The 5,828-nt window shown below is 37.3% G+C and overlaps 2 protein-coding genes across 2 annotated transcripts in view; one reads left to right on the plus strand and one right to left on the minus strand.

The window, feature by feature from the left end:
• The window catches only part of LOC106867432 (complement C1q tumor necrosis factor-related protein 7), a 45,595-nt gene extending 40,858 nt beyond the window's left edge, over nucleotides 1–4,737 (minus strand). The window contains exon 1 of the mRNA XM_014912307.2: nucleotides 3,675–4,737. The gene's annotated coding sequence lies outside the window, so the exon portion shown is untranslated. The remainder of the gene's footprint in view (nucleotides 1–3,674) is intronic.
• LOC106867431 (DNA ligase 1) overlaps nucleotides 1–5,828 on the plus strand; it is a 125,388-nt gene that overhangs the window by 61,237 nt on the left and 58,323 nt on the right. The gene's annotated exons all lie outside the window — the stretch shown is intronic.

The following is a 5,828-nucleotide window of genomic DNA, read 5'->3' on the forward strand; positions in this document are numbered from 1 at the left end:
TTGGCAGAGTTTCTACAGCTTGATGCCCTTCCTAACGCCAACCACTCCGAGAGTGCAGTGGGTGCTTTTACGTGCCACCGGCATGAAGGCCCGTCAGGCGGTACTGGCAGTGGCCACACTCAAAATGGTGTATTTTATGTGCCACCCGCACAGGAGCCAGTTCGGCGGCACTGGCAACAATCTAATAATAATAATAATAATAATAATAATAATAATAAGAATCCTTTCTATTGGAAGCACAGGGCCTCAAATTTGGCGGAAGGGATTAAGTTGATTACATCACCCCCAGTGCATAAGTGGTACTAATCTTATCAACCCTGAAAGGATGAAAGGCAAAGTTAACCTCAGTGGAATTTGAACTTAGAACATAACGGCAGACGAAATGCTGCTAAGCATTTTGCCTAGCATGCTAACGATTCTGCCAGCTTGCCACCTTAATGATGATGATGATGATAATAATAATAATAATAATAATAATAATAATAATCCTTTTTACTATAAGCACAAGGCCTGAAATTTTGGGGAAGGGGATAGTCACTTACATTGTCCCCAGTACTCAACTGGTACTTATTTTATCGACCCCAAAAGGATGAAAGGCAAAGTCAACCCCGGCAGCATTTGAACTCAGAATGTGCCTATGGACGAAATACCGCTAAGCATTTCACCTGGCATGCTTATGATTCTGTCAGCTTACTACCTTAATAAGAATTATAATGTTAATAAAACACTGTAGCCGCCCAATAAATTACACAACCAACTCAATGCTTACCCTGCACAATTGGTATCTGACAGTAAAACACACAAGGCAACCGGCATAGCACAGATTCTACATAATAATTACTTAACACAGCATATTCTACACAATCACATCCTAACACACAACAAAACTGACATAGCATTTTCTATGAACTCACCACCTAACACTGTAAAACACATGCACAACATAACCATCACAATACATTCTACTTGCTCACTACATAAGACTGTAGCACACACACACACAACACAACTGCTACACAATAACCACTCAGCACTGTAACACACAACACAAGCAATACAACATACAACATGTACACTAAACAATCAGCTTCCAACAGAATATCACAACTCACGTCGCACATACTCTATACAACAAATAGATGAAACATTAACGTAACAACAGGACACAATGCAACAAATTCTACTACAAATTAAAACAGATGCAGCATAGAAACACAATTTCTTTTCTTTTAAAAGAAAATGCTGCATACACCTAAGGAATGTATAGGTGCACCAGGTGGTGCAGTTGCTGACATGAATCAGTTGGAAACATGATGATAATAATGATAATAATGATAATAACAATAATAATAATAATTATATCAATTCTTTCTACTATAGTCAAAGGGCCTGAAATTTTGGGGCGAGTTGATTTGATCGTCCCCAGTGCTCAACTTAATTTATCAACTCCTAATAAGATGGCAAACAAAGTCAACCTCAGTGGAATTTGAGCTCAGAACATAAATCAGAAGTGCCTTTAAGCATTCTCTCTAGTATGCTAATGGTTCTGCCAGCTCACTGCAGTAATAATAATAATAATAATAATAATAATCCTTTCTACTAAAGGCACAAGGCCTGAAATTTTTGGGGAGGGGACTAATTGATTGTATCAACCCCAATGTTTCACTGGTACCTAATTTATTGACCTCAAAAGGATGAAAGGCAAAGTTGACCTCTGCGGAATTTGAGCTCAGAACATAACCCAGAAGAAATGTCATTAAGCATTCTTTCCACTATGCTTATGGTTCTGCTAGTTCACTGCAATAATAATGATGATGATGATGATAATAATAATAATGATAATGATTTTATTTATTTGCCTCCAGGGAAAAATAATAACAATAGTTTCTGACATGGGCACAAGGCCAGAAATTTGCGAGTGAGGTTCAACAGTTACATTAATCTCAGCACTTGGTTGCTTTGGTACACTGTTTATCAACTCTGACAAGGATTGAAGACAAAGCTGACCTCACTAAGATCTGAAATGAGAATTAAAAAACCAGACCAGACACTAATAATCCTGCCAATCTAAGGCCAGCAGTTTTGAAAGGAAGGGAGAAGTTGATACCAACGACCCCAGTATTTGATTGATACTTTATTTTATTGACCTCAGAGGAATGAAAAGAGAAGTCGACCCTGGTGAGATCTGAATGCAGATTGTAAAGGGTCAGAGGAAATACCACCGACATTTCTTAATTCACTACCCTATTAGCAGTAACAACTGTTTTCAAATTTTGACACAAGGCCAGTAATTTTAGGGGGTGAAAGTCGATGACACAAACCCCAGTACTTGACTGCCATGTTACTTTACTGTGCATAAAAGGAAGAAAGGCAAAGTTAACTCAAGCAGGAATTGAATTCAGAATGTAAAGAGTCAAAATAAACACTGCTAAGCATTTTTGTTCCTGATGCTCCAGCCATTCTGCCGGTGTACTTGCCTTACTAATAATAATAATAATAATAATAATAATAATAATAATAATAATAACCTTATTCAGGGACCTTTTGAGTGGGATGGGCTACTCGACCTGAAGAAATTTCTAACTGGGCCCCACCTGCGAGGTCATGTGCTGTTTATCTTGATATGAGATCACCATGTCGCACACATATTGTTGTAATGCATGTGCCTAGTGTACCCTTATCAGACGGGTAGTCATGATGGGTATAATGGGTTTCGTATATTTTACCCTAGTGTCACTTTGATGGCATGCACTGCTCTCTCACTCAATAATAATAATTATAACAACAATAGCAATAACAATGATGATTTAGGTACAAGGGAAGGCTTTAGTTGATACCATCAACCCTCAGTACTTAACTGGTACTTTATTTTATCAACCCTAGAAGGATGACAGGCAAAATCAACCTCAACCTGATTTGAACTCAGAATGCCAAGATCTGGAACAAATGCCATTAAGCATTTTCTCTGACACTCTAAAGATTCTGTCAGCATACTACAACTACAATAATGATAATAATAATAATAATAATGATGATGATGATTTATTTAAAAACAAATAATAATGATAATTATATAATAAACGCTTTCTTTTGACTTAATAACAAGGACGATTTTGTAAATGAAGAGGTATAGTTCATTGAATTTATTCCAAATGTATTATAGACTGGTTCCTAATCTTATTTGCCCTAGAGGTATGATAGACAAAGCTGGCTTTGGTAATATTTGAACACAGAATGTAGAGGGATAAAACTAAAGTGCTACAAAGCATTTAATCATGTTGACTACTGTCTTAACCATTTCTAGTGCTTAATAATAAGACTTTCTGACATTGACATGAGGCCTCAGGTTTGTTCAGGTGAGACATGTACTTCATTGCAGTGACTCTCCCTAGTGTATTACTGGAACTTATTTTATCGACCCCTGAAGGACAAAAGGCAAAAACTGACTCCCTTGGAAAACGATTTTTGTTTTTTTTAAATGTGATTGAAATCTGTAAGGTGTTTAACTCTGCGACTGCATACTGCCCCTACCTGTATAATAATAATAATAATGACAACAACTATGATAATAATAATGACGAAAATATTAATAAAAATAAAAACAGTAATAATCATTGGGTAAACGACTATTAAGAACAATAGTTGGAAAAGATGATAATTAAAATCTAACTCACGTTTTCAATAATTTCCAATGTCTTTGATATCAATTATCAATTCTGCATCACACTCACCAACTCTTCTGTTTTATCTTTCTTATTTACCTGTTTACCTGAATGCAGCACCACTCTCTCCAACTTCTTAAGTTTCCCCGTTAGGACTTAGTTTTGGTTTTGTTTTGTTTCTCTTCCTACTGCTGTATAGGAATAATTCACCCCAGTATCTCTAGTCATGCACCTTTATATCACTTCCTTCCAGTCAAGAATGGTTTATGAAGTCACTGTTTCTCAACAAGCAAATGTTTCTAAATCTCTTCAGAGTGATGTTGGTGCTGGATGCTGTTTTGCAGTCTTTTGTTTTGGAAAGCAGTAATTCCCACTTGTTCGCTCAGAATCCTCCTGTTTATAGCATTCACACGGAGTTGGATGGGGTGGAAATGGTGGTGACAGTGGAGTTGGAGATTAAAAAAATAAAAGATAAACAGAAACTACAAGATTAAAATGCATTCCTTTTTTTTTTGCTTTACAAATATAATTATATTTAATTTTTTGCTTTAGTTTGCATGTGTGTGTTATTTTTGTGTGATTGTTGTTAACGATGTTGTTGTCACTTCCCTACGTGTTGGAGACAGCGACACTGCAAGCTCTATTGCGCGTGCTTGTATCTTCTATTTATGCAAGTGTTAGAATTAAAAAGGTAGGTAAAAGCAAGCGGAGAGAAAGAGAGAGAGAGAGAGAGAGAGAGAGAAAGAGAGAGAGCTAGACTATAGACAGACAGACAGATAGATAGTGAGAGAGAAAAGAGGAAGTGCAAGATGAGCAAACACGGAAAATGAGAGAGTGGGGAAGGAAGAGAAGAAGGAATCTGCTTGTTTGATCGAGTGAGTGCACATTGATTGGAGATGTGTGATTTTCCCTCTTGTCTACTGCTACTACTGATATTACTGAAATTTGTTTTCAGCTATAAAGGTACGGGGCGGCGAGGAGCTTATCCCTCATCCTCTCATCTTATCTCACGTCTCCACTCCCCTTCCATTCCCTCGCTGTTACACCGACCACACCAGCGTCGCACGGTGATGCTTGTTATCTTTGCACGAGAACACACCTCTTGCCTTCCATCCTTCCCAATCCTCATCACACACGCCCCTCCTCTCAAACAAACACTCCATATCTCTGCTCCGCTCTGCTCTGCTCCGCTCTGCTCTGCTCTCTTCTGCCTTCACACACTTCCCCTGCACTCTGTCTTTTAAGAATAAAACAATAAATAAATAAGATAAACCCCTGCAACAAATTAGGTGTGGTAGGTTGAGGGAAGGATCATTCACGTATTCCCCAGCCGCTTCCATCCACCAGTCTTGCTGTCTCTTTTGTCTTTTACTTCATTTACAGATTCTGAGCAATGAAATAACATTTTTTTCAAGAAAAGTCGAGTGATGTTGATGTCAATAATAATAATAACAATAATAATAATAATAAATAATAATAGTAATTTCTTTTATTTACAACTAGGACGATGATTGAGTAGGGCTATTATTATTATTATTATTATTATTATTAGAGATGGTAGAATGGTTACCATGCTGGACAAAATGCTAAGTGGCATTTCTTTTCGGCTTTGCATTCTTAGTTCAAATACTCTGAGGTCTACATTGCCTTTCATCCTTTTAAGGTCGATAAAATAAGTACCAGTTAATCACTAGAGTTATTATTATTACTACTACTTCCACCCCCACAAAAATTTTAGGCCATGTGCCTATAGTAGAAAATTTATTATTATTATTATTATTATTATTATCAATAATATTAGGGCAGTGAGCTGGCAGAATTGTTAGCATGCCAGGCGAAATGCTTAGCAGTATTTTGTCTGCCACTACGTTCTGAGTTCAAATTCTGCCAAGGTCGCCTTTGCCTTTCATCCTTACAGGGTTAATTAAATAAGTACCACTGGAGTTGATGTCATCCACTTAATCCCATCCCCCAAGCTGCCCTTGTGGCAAAAACTTGAAATAAGGTGGTGAGCTGGCAGAATCGTTAGCATGCTGGGCAAAATGCTTAGCAGCATTTCGTCCATCTTTATGTTCAGTGTTCAAATTCCACTGAGGTTGGCTTTGCCTTTCATCCTTTTCAGGTTGATAAATTAGATATCAGTGAAATACAGGGGTCGATATAATT

Source organism: Octopus bimaculoides, chromosome 1 (assembly GCF_001194135.2).
Source record: "Octopus bimaculoides isolate UCB-OBI-ISO-001 chromosome 1, ASM119413v2, whole genome shotgun sequence".
NCBI lineage: Eukaryota > Metazoa > Mollusca > Cephalopoda > Octopoda > Octopodidae > Octopus > Octopus bimaculoides.